Source organism: Aedes aegypti, chromosome 3, assembly GCF_002204515.2.
Source record: "Aedes aegypti strain LVP_AGWG chromosome 3, AaegL5.0 Primary Assembly, whole genome shotgun sequence".
Taxonomy (NCBI): domain Eukaryota; kingdom Metazoa; phylum Arthropoda; class Insecta; order Diptera; family Culicidae; genus Aedes; species Aedes aegypti.
The window spans coordinates 254,164,231-254,187,455 of record NC_035109.1 but is presented as its reverse complement, the minus strand read 5'-3'; the positions used below and the strand labels follow the sequence as shown (position 1 = coordinate 254,187,455).

The window sequence follows — 23,225 nt, the reverse complement described above, 5'->3', positions numbered from 1 at the left end:
TTTTAGAGTTAAAAGTTGTGAATTACAGAATACACAACATTAAACACCTAAAGGTATGCAATTTTCCTTTGAATTAGCAACTCGCTCAAAAGAAGAACATGTTTTTTCTCTGAAAATGAAATTTTATCGTCAATGCAAATTCAAAACAGAGTTCACAGAATACCTGGAATGTATGAAACAGTTTATTTAAATGGCGTTTTCATATAGCCTTGGCAATAGTCGATTGTTTGGAGAAGAACCCTTCAACAGTTCACCAAACATTTCATAAAAAATCTGTTTTTACATGGTACAGTATGGCTCATAAAAAAAATGCGAAAATCGTCATATCATGTTTTATGGTAGTTTTTACATAGAAAATGTTAATGAAACATAAATATTATTCATGACTTGTGTTGTTTAATCTATTTTAACTCAGTTTTTCGCTTTGTACATGATTTTTATCTGTTACTTTCACCTTACCAGAGAGGAACTAGAAGCATTTTATCATGCGGACGTCGAGTTCAATATCTGTGTGATAAAAGCTTCTAAAACATCAACGATGGCGTGAGATTCTTCACAGGCCTTGTCTCCAGCATACGCCCATATCAAATGATAGGATTGGTTCATACCTGGGTAATTGATGACTTAAACATATTTTCGAAAAAACGTCTCATTTTGGAGAGCTTTGATTGAACCTTCATATAAGTGTGATAAGTGGCTCCGTTTTGCTTAAAACCTATGAGCTAGTATTGATATAAGTTGTCTCTAACCGAAGTAATACATTTAATCCTCAAAAATCTGTTATAGGCCTTTGTATTTATTTTTTAGTCAACTTAAACAAAATATAAAGGCATATCAAATTTATTAGACGCAAATGCCCTCAAAACTATGACTCTGGCAAAATATTTCATTGTGATCATGAAAAACACGTTTTCTAAGAACTCCTCCATCCTCGTATACTAAACAAACTAAACTTTTCAACAATAAAGTGTGATTTTTGGAGGTGGAAAGTTTATCACCAGAGTATACGACAATCAGACGCTGTTTCTTGCTTTGGGCGGACAAAACCTTTGAACTTATTTGCTTTATTACATTATTTAGGACAGTATGAAAAACATGACAAAAATTGTCCTAGATAGCGAAGTTGTGTCAGAATATACTACAATAATCAGAAATTACATTTACTATCAAAAACAATGAAAATAATGCCTGTGGATGCTATATTCACGTTTAAACAATTTTCGCATTTTTATGGGTCATACTGTATAACTATCTTGCATGTAAAAACGAACTTCAAAACATGAAGAGCAGATATCATGTAAGGACTGTTAATTTCATAAAGTGGACACTTTGTTTATGCTATATCTTTTTTATTTATTGATAAAATCGTAATCGGGTTTCTGTGTATCGTTGACCTATTATTCTAAAATGCTATAAAAATATAAAATTTTTGAAAATGCTTTTGGTTGAAGAGCTAAATAGTTTTTCCAAAAACTCTTAAAAAAAGCTGTCCGTCAAAGTTTAACATTATTTTTCGCAAAACAAAAATCCTTATTTTTATGAACAAATTGTATGTTTGTATCCTTAACTATTCTACTAAAGGTAAAGCTTTAAAAATATCAATTATATTCCACCATTCTATGACATTAGGTAACTTTAGTGATTTACCCATTTATGGCCAAATTTGCTGATACACCATTCTTTCACTCCCAGCAAAAGAGAACAGTAAAAAGCGTGTTCAAAACTAGTTTGGATTACTAAAGAAACTATATTAGTATAAACGAAAGCTAAATCGTGAGATTAAACCACAGTCTTAAGTATAAATTTTACTGTTTATGGTAGCTTTACTAAAAAGTCTCATACTTTTAAAATCATGTACGCATATTTATTGATCTACAGCAAATTGTAAACAGTTTTCTCCGATTTTTTCAATTGGTAATCTCAGAATAACATATTATGAAAATAATATGTGGAAAATAAAATCGATTTTATTACAGCAGTGTTGCCAATTTTGATGATTGTCAATGTACTTTGATAGGTCTTCTAAGAATAAAGCAATTGTGTTTCTGTTGTGCTTTGAATGTGACGTGGGGACTTACTAAGTAACTCTATGAAGGCGTAAGTTATTTTTCATATTAATACTATACTAGGACTTCCGTCAGGACGTACTTTTACACAAAAAATTCTACTCATATCAATTCCCATCAAATTTTAAAAAAAATTCTTTAAAAATATACGGGAAAATTGATTTTATTATATCTGCAAAAATTGTTGCTCCAAAAATAACTTGATTTTTTCCATCAGGCTTCTGATTGATGATGCTTTCGAAGAACAAGCCTTTTTTGAAAATAGAAAATATAAATTATCGAATTTTCCAGCCAATTTCTTACAATCATTGATTTTGATAACCTCAAAAAATCGACCGATCTAATCGTTGTTCCATATTCGTGTGAAATTTAATCATTTTCGAGAATTTTTATTATCACAACATTGTACAATACTAGTCGAACGATGTGCAAAAAACCGTTGAAATTTCATTGATTAATAAGAAAGATACAGCATGCACAAGGTGTCCACTTTATAAAATGAACAGTCCTTAATGTGACATCACAAAAATTTTGATAACTGAAATCGGATCATAGCTCTCTTGACAGTTTATACATGTAGGTACGGGAATGATCAACTTTTCCCCACTGATCAACTACACCCCGAATTACAGTACCGTAAAACGGAGTGATAATGGAGGACTTACAACACACTAAACAAATATAAAAATTTCAGTTAATCAGTTAAGCAAAACGAATGCAAAAGTAAAGAGTATTAGTATGACACTTCATTTCAGAACTGTTTTCTTATTTATTTATTTATTTATTTTAACAAGAATTTGGAAGAGGGAAAAACCCCTTTGAGTGATTTCTTTTTTTTATGAAATGCTTCTCAAAAGGGCGCAAAACCTCTTCATCTTTTCGAAAAACATTATAAAATATGTAAAACTAATATTAAAGGCTCAACCGGAAACGATCCATAACAGAGCCAAAATCTTGAAGGGAAAACATCGATGAACGAAAGCCGAGGGACAATATGTTTCTTGAACTCTGAAAAGAAAATTTGAAAGGCAGTATCAAACAGTAAATCGAATTTCATTTAAAAATCCAAAAAGAATTTTCATCATAACAAGAGATTTACTGCCAAGAATATCTCGAACCGATGTAGGTACAAAATGATTTAATTTTTGAAAATTATCAATAATTTTTTTCCTGGGCAAAACATAATTCTGACAATGAAAAACAATGTGATCGATATCTTGATAAGATGCACCACATTCACATAAATTAGAATCTACAATATTAATACGATATAAATGACTGTTGCAAATATAATGGTTGGACATGAGTCTTGAAAAAAGACAAATAAAATTTCTACCAACAGATAGATGTTTAAACCAAGGTTTTCTATCTACTTTTGGACATATGGAATGACATCAACGACCTTTATCACTAGAATTCCAATCAATTTGCCAAAAGTTGATTGAATTTCTTTTTAATTTAGTAAAATATTCTGAATAAAATATGTCACGTTTGAAAATAATGCCACTAGATGCACCTAGTTTAGCTAAGGAATCAGCTTGTTCATTACCAAATATTTGACAATGAGCTGGAACCCAGACAAATTTAATGATAAATCCTCGAGACTGCAAATCATATACTAATTAGCGTAACAATAAAATTAAATGATGTGATTTAGAATTGAAACTAACGGATTTAATAGCATTCAAACAGCTCAAGCTATCTGTACATATAACATAAATGTTTGGAGAACATTCCCTAATTAAATTACATGTAAAATATAAAGCACATAATTCAGCAACAAAAATAGAACAAGGTGATTGCAATTTAAAAAAATGTGTATTATCAACATGGTAAATACCAAACCCAGAATTATTATTAGTGAAAGATCCATCTGTATAAAATATACATTGAGGATTGAACCCATCAAATTTCCGCTCAAATAATAATTTAGCAAATCGCAAAGACTCATTAATTGGAATTTGTTTTAATTCTATTTGTAAAGATATATCAACTAACGGATGAAAAGAATGAACATTTATATCACAATTATAAAAACAATTGGAATGAAATGGAACAATATTTTCTGTAGAACAATAATCAAATGCGTTTATCATTTTACATGTTGGATTAATTTCTTGTAAATCTTTTAATGTATTAATTATTTGATGATTATTATTAAAGCATTGAACTAGGAATTTACAATTTAATTCATTAAAACGAATTTTGAGAGGAACAACACCCGCTAAAACTTCAACAGATTTAGTATGAGTAGAATTCATTAACTTTAAACAAATCCTCAAACAACGAGCGCAGCCAAAAATAAAACATCCATACTCCAAAACTGAGCGTATTGTAGTCTTGTAAAGTGTTATCATATCAGAAGGATGGGCACCCCACCAAGTGCCCGTAATGATACGAAGAAAATTGATTCTTTTTGAACAAACTTTCTGAACATATTTGATATGTGAATTCCAGTTTAATTTAGAATCAAACCAAATACCAAGATATTTATAATCATCTACTTGTTCAACTTCAAAACCATTAAGGTATAAATTTACACTTATGGTGGAATATTTGCGTGAAAATATAATAAACTTAGTTTTTGGAACTGAAAAAGTGAAACCATTATTGAAAGCCCATAATCCAATATTATCCAAACAAATTTGCATATAATGTCGAATGATTTCTCTATTTTTACCACTAACGGAAATGACCTTATCATCGGCAAATTGATAAAAATAACATCCATTTGGAATTATTGCTGATATATCACTAGTGAATAAATTATATAAAAAAGGGCTTAAGCAAGAACCTTGAGGTAGACCAAAATAACTATAACGGACCATTTTAGAAGATCCATTGTGATAAAAATGCATTATTTTGAAAGAAAATAAATTGTAGAGAAAATTAGATAAAATGTGAGGAATTTTATAATGATTCATTTTTTGAAAAAGTAAATCAATAAGTACGGAGTCATATGCACCGGATACATCCAAAAAAGTGGAAATAACATCCTGTTTCCTGTTGAAACATAATTGAACTTGAGATCCTAAAAGTGCTGTGCAATCACGGGTTCCACAACCTTTTCTGAAACCAAATTGAGAAGTGGAAAAAATTTCATTCTTTTCTGCCCATAATTCAAGCCGATTTAAAATCATTCTTTCCATAAGTTTTCGAAGACAAGACAATAAACTAATTGGTCTACGACTATCAGCCAGAGAGGGATCTTTACCAGGCCTTAATATACTAACTACTTTGATTGCACGCCATTCTAATGGAAATATATTTTGTGAAAGAAAACAATTATATATGGAAAGTAAATAAACTTTTCCTTCATATGGCAAACTTTTAAGAACAATAAATTTAACATTATCAATACCCGGAGCAGTATTGTTAGTAATAGATAAAGCTAAATTAAACTCATCTATTGAAAATGGAGAACAAAGCTCAGGAAAAAAATTGATGGCCTGTTTTTTCTGTGACTTTTGTAAACACTTTACTAAAATTTTAATGAATTGATTATAATTTTCAATTGGTGAACAAAGGTCTTCTAAATGTATCAATGAAGTGGACATCAAATCAGAAAATTTCATCCAGTCAACATTTTTTGAATTGAATTGAAATTGCATTCATCAATAAGATCCATAATTAACAAACCACGACCATCAACTTTATCACTTCCCCAAGAATAATTGTGGGCATTAAAATCACCCAATATAAAAAAGGGAAAAGGAACATTATCTATAATCATTTTCACTTCAGATATTGAAAAAGACGAATTTGGAGGAGCATATAAACAAATAATACAAAAATTAATATCATTGTGTTTTACAGAAATTATAACATGTTCAAGTTGTATGTTTAATGATAAATTCAAATACTTAAACTCAATGCCACTTCTAATACCAATCAGAACTCCTCCAAATGGAATATCCCTATCTTTCCGAATAATGTTGAATGATGGAAAACATAAAACTTTCGATTCAGTCAACCATGTTTCATTTAAACAAAAAACATCAATGCTGTTATTTGCAATCAGAGCTTTTAATCTATCTACTTTAGGAATAATGCTTCTGCAATTTCATTGTAAAATATTCAGAGGACTTTTATTATTATTAGCCATTACGAAGAAAATAATGAAGCAATGATTGGTCCAAATGAATTCAATTTATCAAGTATTGTAACCAAAAATGGTAAAATCATCTTTATTATTTTCTTCCAAATATCACTAAAACCGAGCAGTTCTACTAACTCTTCCAAAATACCTAACATTGAATTTTTGTCTTTAACATTTTTGTTTTCATCAGAAGCATTGCTATTTGCATTAAAATCATTATTTGGTGGATCAGACTCAACACGTTGAAATCCTGGGATAGTACTAGAAGTAGAAGGAATCAAACAAGGAAAATTTTTGTCAAATGATTTTACTTTAGAATTATTACTTTCTAGAGGTTGACTAGATGATTTGAGAATTCTTTTTCTTTTAGGAGGTGGCTTGTAAACAAAATTATCTGAATTCAATGAATTATCCGGTTCATCATCTGATAAAGACTCATAAACATTAGGAGTTGAAATGTCTTTTGAATTCTTCAAAATCTCTGAATATGAAAATTGATTTCTATTTTTAAGTTTTTGATTATGTTTTGATTGATTACTAATGTATACAGGACAATCCTTCAAGGCAATATGTTTCTGATTACAATAAACACAACATTCTGAATGTTTTTTACAATCAGATGATAAATGGGATTGTGCACATTTCGAACATTTAGGTTTATTTGAGCAAAATTGTACAGTGTGTCCGAAAAGAAGACATCGTTCACGGTGCATCAATTTAGGATAATAAAGCCTAACTCGAAAAATAACTCCATCAACCTCTACAAAGTCTGGAATAACTGATCCAGCAAAAGTAATCTTAATGCAATTGGAGTGAACATATTGAGCTTCTTTGTCATTTAAAAAAAAGTTTAGATAATCTGTGGCAATCTAAAACGTTAACAGCCGGAATAGCCTTATTTTTAAATATTCCAATGCCATGATTAATAATGTCATTACATTCTAAAGATTCATCGTATATAACACCACTGATTTCACAAAAATCACATGGTGCGTATACACGATAAGATCCCGCAAAAAGCTGAGATTCCAAAAGGGAGTTGGCGTCATCACGAGAACCAAAAACAACTCGTAACTTGTCAAGAGAAACCTTTTTGATTTCTTTGACAGACGAGTATTTTTCATAAACCTTAGACGAAATTAATAAAACATTAATAGGTTTCAGAACTGTTTTCGTTGAAAGCGATAACATTTGAAGCTTTATATTTAATTATTGAAAATCGATGAAATTTTAGCATTTTTGAAACTTTTACAAACAATCTATTCTACGTTCTTTTTTTGATGAAATTTTGAAGAATTCGTCGCTCAACTCTGACAGCCCAGTTATAGTTGAACATGGATTTAGTCTCAAAACTCTTAGATAATAATTTTCACAAATTGGAGCCAGAAATTTTCATATGATGTTAAATGCCTAGAAGTATGCAATGCCCTATTTGCTCTAAGTAATTCATTCGAGATTGTTCGAAATATACTTTTTTTGTATTCCAAAAACATTTGATTTATGTTGAATTCAATGTTGAAACGTGGATATCAATCGATATCTATTGAAAAATATTATTTTAGACCAATTCATACAGGCTTATAACGGTGTTTGTAATGCATGTTTGAACTAAAAATACTTTTGTCGGTGAATTTTTCTATAAGTTCTGTTGTTTTATGAACAAAATCTAATTCACGCTCTCTATTAACATTCCCCAATCAAGTTTCAATTGCAATGATGTCATGTAGTAATTTGGTTAGGGTTCATGTGTTCACATACCCATTATCAAAGTTACTCAAAAACAGAAAATAGACTTTGCATTTTATGAAAAATTCATGAAAAATTTATTGTTTTGAAATCTTTCAACTGCGATCCATAGCTGTGATACCAGTAATTGTTTTGAAAGTATAAAATAAAAATCTTCAAAACAAAACGCAAAAATATTTCAATTTTCTTCCAAAAAACTATCAATGTTACCCCGTTCTACGGTACGTAAATTGATTCAATTTTTTTTTTTTCAAGCTGAGAGATTACTGGACCATTGTATTTTTTTTTTTCAAATGTTTTTTCCATTACATTGAGATCAACACATCTTTCTGGAGAAGTTTTCCACTGTTTAAAGAAAGTACCTACTTTTTACTTTAGTAGTCGCGCTGTTAAACTTTGTACAACACATGTAAAAGCTTGTTGTTCGTATACAGCATCAGAACGGTGCTTCTTGTAGTGACGACCGGAAGGTTAATAACGTTAATAAGAACCATTGGAATAATTTTTGCAAATGGCGTAGCCTGCTTTGTATTCTGAAGACACTGGTGTGGGCGGCACTATAGGGTAGTCTGAGGACCCCTGGGCTTGATCGATGAGCTCTGAACACGTAGAAAAAACAATAATAATATGCGGTAGTCAACTGTGAAACCTCAATGTCATGGAAAATCTTTGGACTGTTCATTGGAAATAATTTGGTTTTCAGAAAATTACAAAGTTTTAGAATTCCATTCCAACCATGGGTCCAAGACTGATGGATATATTAAAGTGTTTACTATAGAGAAAGGTATGCACACGCCTGAAAGTTGAAAGTTTTATGAAAATTACTATGGAAAACGCCAACTTTTTGTATTCACCCTCCAGCCCTTTAGCATGATATTTTGTGATATTTTCCCAGTAACGACTTTGATGAAGATCACATTTTAATTAGACGTATACATTATTAGTTACATATTAGATATTGATCTCAAAGTATACAGGATTCCTAATTGGTTATTCAATAACTTTCAGAGCATCATATCGCTTGAGCATTTATAAGCAAAACGTTCAAAATTTCCATCAGTCTGTAGTCTATATAAGGCACTACTTCATGTAGGTGAAGTCCATCATACATAGAAGAGCGCAACTTCTGTGAAACATTAATCCTATCAGTTATAAAAGAAAAACTTGAAGAAACCTATGGTATCCTTAAAATCTATAAAATTTACCTCTCGATCGGGGATCTAAGACAAATATAGAGTTGTGGCTACAAGATTTTCAGAACTTGCAAATATGAACTTTAAAAATTGAAACTTCTTAGCCATCAAAAGTATCCCTTTCAGAATACCAAGTTTAATTTTGATGGAATGACCAAAAAACATAATTATGGGCGTCTAGTTGACTAGGTGGGCAATGGAACAGATGAGCAACGAAAGTGAAATGGATCGGTTCAATTGAAGAAAAATCTGGGTGAGACGCTTCGGTTAAAGCAAAGGCTATGTTCATTGTTGTGGACTGCTGAAATGAGTGAAAAACGGCAACAATCAGTTCCCTGCCCCAGCGCAAAAAGTGCAAAGTAGGAACATCCTGAAATTAGAAGATTCGTTCACGTACGGGGTTATTCTGTGAAGATGTGCAAGTAGACACGAAGATGCGGAACGCTGAGTGATATAAAACTCCATCAAAGGTTCCCCGGTTGAATCCGGTGGTTGATTGGCTGAAATGTAGCGGAACTGGGATGACCTACCTCCAGCACCGGATGCAGTGAATTTATGAGCCAAGAAGGCAGCCAGCAAAATCATCTGTGCAAAACAGAAGCAACTTGCAAGTGTCAAAGTGAGTGTAAGCGATGAAGAGAGAAAATATATATGTATATAGATAACTACATCTACATCACATATCCAACAGTGGAAAAGGTAGCGAGCAAAATGTAGTCGCCCACGCGATATTAACATATTATTAGAGTACTATACACAAACTACGACGGTAACGTTTGGGGTATAGTTCAACATAGCTATTAAAAAAAATATCGATAAATTTGGGTGGATCTGAAGGCAGGGAAAAAAAGCTCTGCTAAGTATTGACCACTTATAAACAAGTGTCATGGTTTATATGTAATTTTTTTTTTTTTACAAATTGCATTAGGTTGAACTCTGTTGAACCTATCTGGTTTATAATGACCCCAATTACTAAGAATGGCTAATGTTGACAAAGTATTGTTCTTTCCGATAAATTCAATCGTATTCAACATTGAGACTATTCTGTTACAAATTGATGCACACGGTTTCAAGAAAATAGACTTCATTCGAATCTTTGATGTAGGATTCGAATCCTATCGACAAACGCCCATTGTGTGCATCACCCAAAAGAAGATTTGTTTCACTGTGTGGATATCGTATGGAGCATAGGACCTGGGTCTCCCTTCCTAGTTTGGAGACAGGACATTGCGTTTTTCGATAACTCTCCCTCCTCTCATCTCAGCTAGGTGCTCCACATCCTGCCAGCGTGGTGTTCTCAGTTGCCTTGGTATCCAGAGTAAAGAGAGGGAGAGCGCGCAGGCAACACAGTCGATTCTTTCATCCTAGTCAGTGTCTGCCCCAGTTCATCTATCCACCGATAAAGAATTGGTCCAGCATAGGTTCTAGGGAGAATTTTTGGGGGAGGACGTTGAACTCGAATTTAATCGTTCAGATTTTTTGCGGTGTGGTCGAATGAAATAGGTTACCGAATGCAACAGTTTGGTATATAACCTTGCAACTAAACTTGAATAAAATTGAAATAAATTTTTACTATGAAATATGCGTCCAGAGAAAGCAGAATTAATTACAAAATACATGAATATTGCAGCAGTTTTCAGTGACAAAAACAAAATCGCTAAAATATTTAAATGTGAAGGTTACATGATTGATTCCATTGTGAAATTAACGTGAATATTATTCTGAGTGCACGCTAAAAATAGATTTCATCAGACCGCGATGGAATGATAAATAAATGCTCGTCATTGTCATTGTGTAGCTACTAAACTTCATGGAGGTGAATCAGAAAGATTTCTCAAACTATTTACAAGACTTTGCCATTAGACCACTTCAAAGCCTATCAACATCACCAGTATGACCAGGCCATAGTGATGTTTTCCTCGTACTAGCAATTTTCCGCAAAGCCTTGGCTTGGCAGGTGTTCTGCGACCGTTTTGAACATTAGTATCAATGCCTTGAAATATCTTAACTTTTCGTTTTGAAATACGTTTTTGATTATAACAAATTTAGAAAACAAAACAATCGACCGTGTTGTAAATTTGATCAATTAGTAACTCGTGGGTTGCGACCAATTGATCGAATTATCATTTAAGGCTAAGTAGCCCGTCATTCGTTTTGGCAAAAATGATGACTATTCAGCTTGCATTTCAAAGTGATAAAACTCAGTCTTGATAGTTTATATTGACTTAAAAAAGTATCAGTGTACGCGCTAACAAGCATAAAGTAAGCTGATACTTTTTCATCTGTGTCAGTGCAAAACCAACTGATTTTTTTGAGTCGAAATCGTGAGATGAATTAGCAACAATCATCAACGATCCGTACAAATTTCAATGACGGCCTACTTCGCCTTAACACCATTCTTTCGTTTTCTAGATTTGTGCTCTTGCAAGTGGTAACTTGATATTTTCCATCATGCTTCTGATTGATGTTGCTTTCGAAGAACAAGCCTTTTTTGAAAATAAAAAATATAGATTGTCTTTCCAGTCAATTTCAAACAATCATTGATTTTGATAATCTCAAAAAAACGACCGTTCTAAGCGTTGTTCCATATTCGTGTGCAATTAAATTATTTTGGAGAATATTTTATCATTACAACATTGTACAATACAAGTCGAACGATGTACAGAAAACCGATTAAAATTTTATTGATAAATACAACAGATACACCATGCACAAGGTGTCAACTTTAAAAAATGAACCGTCCTTATAGGCTGCAAGCATGTTGAAAAAATCGATTTAATATAAATTTAATCATGCAATTTCAACCAAATTATACATGAAATGGGGGCCCAGATAGCCGTAGCGGTAAACGCGCAGCTATTCAGCAAGACCAAGCTGAGGGCCGTGGGTTCGAATCCCACCGGTCGAGGATCTTTTCGGGTTGGAAATTTTCTCGACTTCCCAGGGCATAGAGTATCTTCGTACCTGCCACACGATATACGCATGCAAAAATGGTCATTGGCATAGTAAGCTCTCAGTTAATAACTGTGGAAGTGCTCATAAGAACACTAAGCTGAGAAGCAGGCTCTGTCCCAGTGGGGACGTAACGCCAGAAAGAAGAAAGAAGAAGAGTTCAATACATGAAATGAAAGTTAAAGTTATTTATTGCATACTTAGTGGATTAGATCACAAAAAAGTTGTTTTTTTAAACACCAATGAAAACAGTGTTTTTACAACTTTGGCGACCTGTAGCTTAAAACTACAACGTGCAGGAACGTTTCTGAGAACGGCATCAGATACAGCAACCCTAAATCTACTAGAGACACATAATTTGATTCTTGAGACACACAAACATGTCATTTTTGTTACGCTGTGTTATCGAACATTCATATATCTCTAATATTTTTACGAAAACGTTCAGCATTTGGGCTAAACTTTGTTATCGAAAGGTTAAAAGTATTCAGCCGACGAAAACTCTCCTATACATGGAAACATTTCAACAGATTTTTTTTTCATTTAGTATGGAAAACAACCCTTTAAGTTGTAAAAAATCATTCAGGGAGTAAAATTTATGTTGGGACACGTCAAAAAAAAATCTGTCGAAACGCAATTTCGATGATAATTAAAATTTTGACACCATTATACAGCCTTGGCAATACTTCACGAGTTTTGTTAAAAAAAAAACATGAACATTTACGTGAGTGTTGAACTTGTGTTCATTCAAACACATTAATAAACGTTTAACTAAAAATATTTCACTCCAGAAATTCGCTCAGTTTTTCATTTTACAGTCGACTCTCCACATGTTGTTCTACATCTCGATATCTCCCCCTATGTCGATAATTTCATAAGTCCCTTCAGTCTGCATACATTTTCACTCTCCATATCTCGATATCCTCCTTATCTCGATATCTCCATATCTCGATGTGTTACTATTGATTGTTTGTTCTCAATTTTCTCTCCGTATGTCGATATGACCAATATCAAAGGTTACTAGACCAAAGTTTTGGGATTCAAAACAAATTAGGAGCGCCAAATGACGTCTGTTTGTGTATTACTTTCTTGGCAACGGAGTGCTTTTCAATCTAGTATTCATCAAAAATGTGTTCTTTGTCTCGATCTTTCCCTATCTCGATGGCCCCTTCGATATCGAGATGTGGAGAGGCGACTGTACTTTAAAAAAAGTGGAAAAATTTTGCCATTCTGCCGTTTTTAAACTAAGATTTTGGAAATTATTGACGAAAAATTAAATATACCGTCGCGCGGGGTGACATTGGGCCTAGGCGATGACAGCGCCCCCACAATGTTGCTACTTGTGTTGCCATTCAAAATGACCGATAATTGTCCTACACAGTTTTACAATCGGACTTCAACGTCTGTTATCTGTGGTTTAAGTCTAAAACAAAAAACCTTCTCAATAAAGCAAACCAAATCTGTTTTTATGTTAGAATTAAACATTTCAAATACAATCGAAATTTTTGAAATGTTACTTTACGATTTTCGTAGAAATTTTTAGGTCAATTTAACTAGCCAAAGGCAGAGAATCATGTTCATAAAAATAGAAAAAGGGTCTATCAATGCTTGTAAAAAAATCGGATTTCAAACGGAGTAATGGGAATAACAAGGTGCTCCGTGCAACAATTTAATTTCGAAAACTGCTCCACTAGCCAAATAGGCTGAAAACCCCTGTCTTATATAATGATCCCAGAGTTATGTATCAACTAAGAATCATTTTTCAGAACAAAATATGATTAAAAATCACGCTGTACAAATTTAAAATTACGCTGTTCAAAACAGAATTTCCTACCTCAAATTTCAAGATTATTTAAAAAAAATAGTCGAATTTGTGACAATTTGCAAAAGTAATCCATTCCACAGATGTGACCAGTGAAAGATAGAGACCCTTATTATCCTTCCGTTGGTCGCGCGATTTGTTACTGTTCGAACCACCACGCTGATGCTGTGTACACCAAGCGAGGGTTTTCCACCAGTGTTTTACAAAATACAACAGTGCGACAACTGAAGTTTTATGAATCAAACGGATCCATAATATGGATTCCATATTAATTAGGACAATTCGCCTAATGTTGAACGGCCAAAAACTTCGCATATTGTTGAACATTGTTTTATTCCTTAGGCTGCGTTGATTTATTACATTAAATGAAACGTTAAACTTTGAAGCATTTGATAAATCCTTTACGTTGAAAATTTTAGCTAAAATATGGAGTTCCATATATTTGATCTCTTGAAAGCTTGCTGAATTGTTTCTGGCCACGATATTTTCCAGATTCAGGAGCCTTCTGATGCTTGATTTTTTTTGTTTAGGTCTCGATCAGTTTTTTGCAGGGGGTCATCAAAAGACGATTTCACCGTAGCTTACAACAAAATGATTTCTCCTTTTATTTAGTGGCTTACACAAATGTTTACTCATTTACTTGCATATTTATAGCAATGTAATTTTTAAGCAATAGCATACAAAAATCAATTCCGTCAATATGCGCCTTACCCAGCTTAAACCCACGTTAATGAGTAGTTATAAGTTAACGTGAACAACCCAAAACTGTCAGATTTCCCAAAAGTATCAGATTCCCAAAAATGTTACAATCATGTTGGCCATGGTTCATATATATGTGGTTGACGAGCTTGGAGGGCCCGTGGTTTTTTGCCCATACTTTGCTGCCAGCTAAATGTTCTGACAGTATTGAAGTCATTAAATCGCTTAGTCATTAATGCTGAGACCACTGCCTTACAATATGGCCTCATTGCATTACTCAGGCAGCTGAGAGTTGGCCACTTTAGTGTGGAGTGGATTTTTTTCGAAAATGGCATAAAGCGTACATGACATGCATACGGAAACGTTATTATCGTCCAGTATGTCGTGCTCCTTCCCCTCGGTTCCTGCGGCATGCAAGAACGATCGCGATCGCACCTTGGACAATCTATGTGATCGATGTCACGATCGCGATATGCCACTGTCTGTAGGGTACCATGCTTAACTGTTCGTTACTTCAATTAGAAAGCACGCGAGACAAATCGTCGCTGGTACTTTCGATGCATTCATTGTTCGGCTCTTGAAGAAGGTGACGTGAGATTTCCAACGTGAACTAACGAGCTTCGAACATACGTGTAGCATAGAGTGAACTGGGGCAAATGGTCGACATTAGAGGAACATTCAATAATTACAGAACAGTTGAAAAGAAATAAAAACCACACAATGAACTTTCAACATATTGGCTACAAATTTGCGTTTGTTCAGCAAACGCATTTGTTGTGTCAAAAAAATAACCCGAAAGGCTTGAAACCAATCTATACCTACAATCCAATTGGCTTGTTTAAGGGTATCCAGTTTCTTACATATTCTGAATGTACGTTAAAAATTAAACTAGAATCCAAAGTTTCACAATTTTCCGTGACCTGGAACTATTTTTAAAATAAGTTTGAAATTAGTATGGAAATCGCTTTTGAATCACCCCTCGGCAAATTTTACTTCGGGACGAGCTGTCATTATGTAAATTGAAATGTCATTAGGTCGACGGATCGAAATCTTTTTTAATCATTTATAATATCAACATTAAGATATTGAAGTGCAATAAAATCATGTCATACCTAGAAAACTGCGCTAGTTCGATTAAGCTACGAAAAACTGTTAATTTGTCTTCACTAAACAACCCAATTCTAAACGAGAATATGGCTGAACGTGGAAAGTTAGATGTTAGATGTGTTAGATGGAACAAGAACATCAAAATTGATTATTGAATCTGAGGTATCGGCACGTTGATTTGGTTATGAAATTGATCTTATTAAATTGAGAAATATAATTTTTATTATCGATTCATGTGAAGTTCCACCGAGTTCCACCCTAAATCATGTATAGCGTCCTCTAAAAGGCCTGACAGCTCCAACTTTCAACAACTTTTCAAGATTTGTGTCTATTTGTAGGTACATTTCTCACTTTTGCAGCTTCGAGTATTAAGTGACATGTTGCATGTTGACTTCTTACGTCATTATAAGCAATTTAAGTTGTAATATTGTAAGATTCCATGAAAATTATGAAATTGGTGCTTGAGACAGTTTCGAACATTACAATTTTCATGTCTACAACCAACAAGCAGCCATAAATTTTCCAAATCTCGATCGATATCCATAATATTTGGAGTGAAGTTCTGTTATTTGAACAGCATTCGAACCACCATTAAGTTTAGAACACTTGTTTTGTATTGAAACTTAAAAATAAACTTTTGCCCCATTTTACCCTATATTCGGATAGGCACCATACATGCATGCATGCAACGGTTGGAAATGAAATCGATGAAGAAATGCTCTACGCCTGTCGAATGTTAATTGTAACTTGACACTTCGGACCTAAAATTGTAGTGATGAAGTAGTCGTCGGATGACGGAGTGTTGTTCCATATAATTGAATGAAGGTTTCTCGTGAGGTTGCACATAAAATGTTGCATGGAGGGTCAGTCGGTTCTATGTAGGACTCCTCTGAAGCAGGCATACCGCATACCGGGTAGGTTTCGCTTCGCAGCTGCCTTCAAAAGTGAACATTTTTTTTATCTGTAAGTATGGATATTTGAGCAATAGAATTGGAAAGTATCTCGATCGGACCAATTCTCAACTTATGAGACCACCCCGTGATTGGATATTTGACAAAAATTCAAATACAAATGCACTCTATGAAAACCACAGTTACCCATGATTTAGACGTCATATCTTTGAACCATACAGTCCTTCATCATCGGCTCAAAGTAGAGTTGATGGTAAGGTTTGGGCCTGAGGGTCAGAAAATCCACGGTTCAAGCACAATATTTTTTTTTCACGTGATCAACGGTAATCGTAGCTTATTAGCACTAATTAGTGAAGGAACTTTCGCAATGCGGAACGCGGAATCAAATCAGTTATGGCCATAGTGGTTCCCTATTTGGCCATATAGAAAATATCGAAAACCTTCAGATTTTTAATCTTTCTGAATGTTTTAACGTGAAGATTTATCTTAAATATTTCTAGTACAACACAAAAAACCTTTCAAAATGTGAAAACATTCAAGTAATCCCGTATGGCGAAATAGGGAACCACTATGTCCATAGCTGGTACACTTACCCCAATCAAAGAAATTTTCTTGAACGGAAAAACATCCCTAGCAGGCGGAAAAAGCTTAGCACTAACAAATTATAACATGCATAGCTAAAAGTATTGAACTTGATAGATATAAGAGATAATAGATTTGGAAATGAGATCTAAAATTAAATCCTAGAAAACACTGACATGTCATATTTAGATTTTGTAAGATTTGAAAAATAGCTGCTAGCTATTCATTAGATCTGCAAACATATAATTTTGCTATGATTCAGAAGTTCCAGGAACAAAATTTGAATGTTGTTTGCATATCTCTTATCTCTTATGTCAATCAAGTCAATATATTTTTTTGTTTGTCAGAACCTCGCTTCTTTTCGGAATACTTGGCCTAAGACAAGACGTGACAGGTCAAAGTACAAAAATGAAACCAATTGCCTGTCAAAAAAGAACACTTCTCATTAATCGTTTTGGCAAACGCCTACTTCCACATCGTTGTGTTTGATTGCAACAGGGCACTTTGTTGCTAGTCCTTTGTTGCCGAGTTGCTAGCTCATAGGCTAGAGTTTTTATCAAATGTTTCGAAATTTTCCGTTAAATCTTTTTGTTTCAAATCAATTTATATTCGATGCTGAGTCTAAAGCATGTGCTCCTACAATGCTAAAATAAATAGAAAATACCTAATTGAGACCAATATGACGGAATTTGTGTCAATTCTTTCTAAAAATATCGCAGGTTTTGGGTTTTAACAAATACAGCAATCTCTATTGCACTAAATAAATGAAGTGTACACGAAACAATCAAATCATGAGCTTTGATTTTTTGATTTTGTTAACAAGATTTGCTTAAAAAGGATACTGGTAACTCTGGCCTTTGTATCGTCAAGGTTATCGACTGAAAAACAACGGGCAGTCTTAATTGAGCTGTCACGTCCTGTCCTAGTACTTGGCCTAAATGTTTATTTTTGTTTAAAAAAAAAACTATATTTCTGGTGGCTGTCGATGTTTATTTCCTAAACAGCTATTTCAAAAGTATTGAGAAATCATCGGTTATGATTGTATCTGATAACTTCTTTTTATATTAGTAATTTGAAATGCATTCGGAACTCAACACGAATTAAGGATATTTTGTCCATTTTCCGAAAAATGAGCTATAGTGTATCCTCTTTTGCAAGCCTTATATAGGATTATTTTATATGGCAATATGATTATTAATCGTTATTTTAGCCTCGTTTGAATCAACTGTTCAACAAAAATACTTATTCAGCTCCTAATCATATTTATGTTAAACATGTGCAAATAGCTGAAGTGCGAAGCAAGTAAAACGCTAATTCGTCTTCTAAATATCCCTTTATACATACATTTGTTTGGTGGAATATTGGGGATTGGGGGAAACATGTCTTGTTCAGCTCATTAGCAAAACAATCTTGACTAGTCGAATGAGAATCTTTGGAAACGTTTCATAAGTGGTGATACTACTTTTGTTCATTCCAATGCATAACGCTGATCATTGACCTAAGTCTGTGTTTAAAGAGCATCTTCTCAGCTCCTTATAGGGTCAAATTTTTATTCAGTTCTCATTACCATTAACGAACAATAATTAAACATACCGTAAACCGAGGTATCTTTGATAATGCAGGTAACATTGATAGTGGGGGGTCCACCACATACTAAACTAAATAATACAATATCTGTTAATCAGTTAAGCAGAAAGAATGCAAAATTAAAGAATATTAGTATAACACTTAATGTCAGAGCTATTTTCATTTAAATTGAGAACATTTGAGACTTATTATACGAATATTAACCTTCCAATCGTCACGCGGTTTACCACCACGCTGTTGTTGTGAGCGAAAAGTGACGTTTTTCAACAATGTTATGCAAAATATAACAGCGTGACGACTGAAGTGTTAAAAATTGATGCAACTTTAGCAATTTCGAAACGTTTACGAACAATCTGTTCTACAATCACTATTTGATGTAGTTTTGAATAGCTTGTCACTTATATTAGACAGCCTAGTTATAATATAACTTGAATATGATCTCAAATCTCTTAGCGAAAACCATTTTTACAAACTGGGACCATTTGTATAATCTAAGTCAGAAATTTCCATATAACGTCAAATGCCTAGTGGTGTGCAACGCCCTATGAATGTTACGTAATTCATTCAATTTCGTTCGATTTAAACTCTATTATCAAACTAATCCCAAAACAGAAAACCAAATTTCGATTTTTTGAAAAATTATGTATCTATTCAAAATAAATCTCATGGTAATTTATCAACTGCAATCGATAGCTAGGATGCCAGTACATGTTTTAAATATACAAATTATACTTCTTTGAAACAGCATGCATAAATATTTAACTTTTTCTCGAAAAAACTATCAAAGTTACCCCATTTTACGGTACATGCTTATTTGTGGCTCTGAATTGTTAGTTGGGGAATTTAGTGTCGATTTAGTGTCATTATAGAGCTGACACACCTCATATTAGCCTATTAGGGCCCAATAAGCCCTAAAAGGCGAATCAGTGGGCTAATGGTTACTTGAATAACCAAATTTGCTGAATTGTCGATTGAAATGAAAATAATTAGAATCCTATTTCCATTCGGAACCTTTTGAATAGTGACTAATTTTTACTAGGCAGTTTAGTGTCACTGTCATCACCAAGTATTCACCGCCATGAGCTTGTCCAGATAGACTCTCACTCCAGTTGAGATAGCATCATCGGTGCTGTTGCCAATGGCATGCTTTGCTTTAGCCACTGAGTGCCAGTACAGTAGTTATTACAGTGCACACAAGAAACAAGAGGTCGCCCATTAGCCAGTCCGGTCACATAATCGAACATTTTTGGTCGCCGCCGCACGAAGAAGTTTCACGTCCAGCCGTGTATGCTATATTGCTATCGAGCTCAAGACTCAGGGCTGTCCGGGGACTTTGCGTGATGAAGATATAGGAGCGTGTTGTACTTTGAGGGGGAAGTTTGTATGTGTATCGGCTTAGTGCTACTACAGTAGTTTATCTAATTGTAACGATCAGTGGTGACCATAGTACGGAATGTAAAACATAACAGCCGATAGTAAAATTTGAAAAATACATTTTATGTTGCCTGCAGCATACGCAAACAAAAATTTGTAACATTCTTTTCGACATTTTCAAGTAAAGATTGGTGAATAGTCAGTCGAATGTTTATTTTTTATTTTAATTAGAGATTATAGCCATGGGCTAATTCATCTCGGGACCAATGGCTTCACTTCACTTCACGAAGAAAGTCGTTAAATCAAAATGATTTTATTTTTGGCTTAAACCTTTACTCATAACGCGCATATAAGAAAAGTTTTTTATAACTTTTGAAACTTTTTTGTATTTTTGAAAATTGTCTGAAAAATTTTATTCTTATGTAACCTACAAATGCCTGGGGTTCATTTAACGTGTAATATAAAAAATCATACCTTTTATATTTTTCTACTATCGACCTATAACAGAAGAAGAGCTTGGTGGTATTAAAATAATTTCAAACCTGTTTTTCCGTTGATTACACGGAAATTAAAAATATTTCCAGAAAAATATTAAAAATTAAATATTTTTAAAAGTACCGTAAAAACTTGAATTTTTATTATTGCCAAAAATCAATAATAGAGGCTTCAAGAAAAAATAAAAAAGGATAGGGATGTCCAAAAATAAAAATTATAAAAATCAAAAACCAAAATTCATAGATTTTCGAATAAAAATAAATCATTGCCCAAAACGTGTCTAGAACGATTTTAGATAACTAAAAATGATATTTAGATCGAAAATAAAAATTTGTGTATTAGAGGCTTAATTCGTTTTATTTATTCATCGAAGAATTCAAGAAGGAATATTTCGACACCTTGAAGGCATTTCTTGGGAAATCTCAGGCTTGAGAAATTATTGGAGATATTATAAAACGAATCATTCGAGATTTTTTGTAAGAATACTTTTTTTTGTAAAATGATTAGGCTAATCCATAGAAAACCACAAATTTAGTGGTAAAGTCTCCAAAAACTCTACAAGAATCCCAGAAGCAAGCCTCGTTGGATGAATGTAGGGGAAGTGGTGGCAAAATGAACAGGGGTGGTAAAATGAACACCGTGCCTTTTACCGAGAAAAAACCAAACTTGTTTGAATTTTTATCACGCACGGACAATTTAGTGCATAATTCGGAGTGTGCGGGTTGATACGGAGGATACGGAATTGAAGTGAAAATATTAACGAAAACAAAGATTTTAGGAAGCCACGTTTGAAAATTAAAACTGATGAACTTTGAGCTTGGGAGACTTGAGGTTTTTCAGTGAGGTGAATATCGTCATGATATGATGTCAAATCTGATATCTTCAGAATACTTTTAGAATGGGTTACAATTATAAATGGATATATTTTTGGGAATGCAGCAAAAGTTTTCAAAAATGTTTGTTTTACTCACGTTTTTTGTTTGATGTTCATTTTATCACAAACAGCTTTTCATTTTGCCCACATAGTGCAGGTAAAATGAACATTTGCATCGTTTTTTGCTAGCAATAAAAATATGTGAAAATTTAGCTATTTCAGTCTGAATTCGTGTCGCTGCTATAGATAACATCCCTAATATTGACGTTGTGCGATAGAACTTTACAAATACCTCGTTTTTATATCAGAAACAAGATGATATCCTTAAGGTGTTCATTTTACCACCCCTTCCCCTACGACTCGTGCTGTAAAAATCGTTATTCTGCAACTTGTTGAAAAATAAATAAAATGTAAAAAAGATTTCACAGCACGAGTTGTACAATTATCCAACGAGGCTTGTCTGGTTGAAATCCCCGGGGGGCGCTATCGTGACCCTCCCTTGTAAGCTGAGAAGCAGGATCTGTCCCAGTAGAGACATAATACTAAGAAGAATAAGAAAATCAAATTATAAAATTTCAGAGCGCGCAATCCCTTGTAAGCGGTGTTGTAATTAATTACGGTAGTCGACACGTTTTCGTTGATATTCGGCAGCGCTTCCCTTAAACATTCACAACACGAGCAATCAAACGAACGTCGTAAAGAAATATGTCAATTGAATGCCTCTGACCACGATAGCTTTGCGATACGTTTGCCAGTTACGGCTTTGTTTGTTTCTGTTATTTTTCGTGATAGGCGCTGCTTTCACTGTATGTGTGTCACATTCGACATAACAACCAAGATCAAACTATTATTTTTGTTTATGGTCCGATATATCTGAATTCTTTACAAAACATATGATTTATGCAAATGTCATCGTGTCAGTCGAAATTCAATTGACTTTTTTTGTGTTTCTCGATGTTGATTCTACCGCTCGTGCTGTGTGTGAGAGAGGTCGGTAGCGGATGAGTGTAGAGAAATCATTTGACTGCTGACCATGGGAGCAAAACGAACGTCGTGAAAAATGTCGAATGTTTACAGTACTGCCTGATATCTCAAGGAACCGTATTAAAACCACAGAGAACAGACATGGAGGCTCGAACAAAATATCATCTGAACCATGTGTAAAGCTTCGAATCAGCGCCGCCAACGCAGACAGCCCAACATACAAATTCGTTTCGACAACACGATGTCACTAGTGAACGTCAAAATGCATTGACACACAAAGCAACGCTAGCGACAAGTGGCAATTTTTGATATCGACACTAGCGCCAAAGAGTAAAAAACGGCAAATTTGTAGCATTCTCAATCTGACGACAGCGCCGTGTAACAGGAGCATAACGACATACTTTGAAATCACCAGTACAATGCTTTACACACGCTGACGAGAAAAGATGAACGTCTGTTCTCTGTGTTAAAACTGAATTCCATGGCAGGATGGCCCTTTTAAACAGTTTTCTAAAATTTTCTGTTCCATGACTCGTTGTTTCTATAAGTCGATGGTCCCTTCAAATTTTTTTTTTGAGTTATATTATCATTGTTAAAAATGGAAATATCTTAAAAAATACCAATATATACCTTTCTGAAATTTTGACATCCGTTTTATCTAGTATTGTTCTTCTTCTTCTTCTTCTTTCTGGTGTTACGTCCCAGGCTTTGTCCCAGGCCTGCTTCTCAGATTA

At 33.7% G+C, this 23,225-nt stretch overlaps 1 protein-coding gene across 5 annotated transcripts in view; it reads left to right on the top strand.

The window, feature by feature from the left end:
* The window catches only part of LOC5563900 (guanine nucleotide-binding protein G(s) subunit alpha), an 87,274-nt gene that overhangs the window by 25,094 nt on the left and 38,955 nt on the right, over nucleotides 1–23,225 (top strand). The window contains exon 1 of one of the 5 annotated variants that reach the window (XM_021853104.1): nucleotides 9,704–9,723. The exons of the other annotated variants lie outside the window; for them this stretch is intronic. The gene's annotated coding sequence lies outside the window, so the exon portion shown is untranslated. Of the gene's footprint in view, nucleotides 1–9,703; nucleotides 9,724–23,225 lie in introns of those variants that run through there. 5 annotated transcript variants of the gene reach the window in all.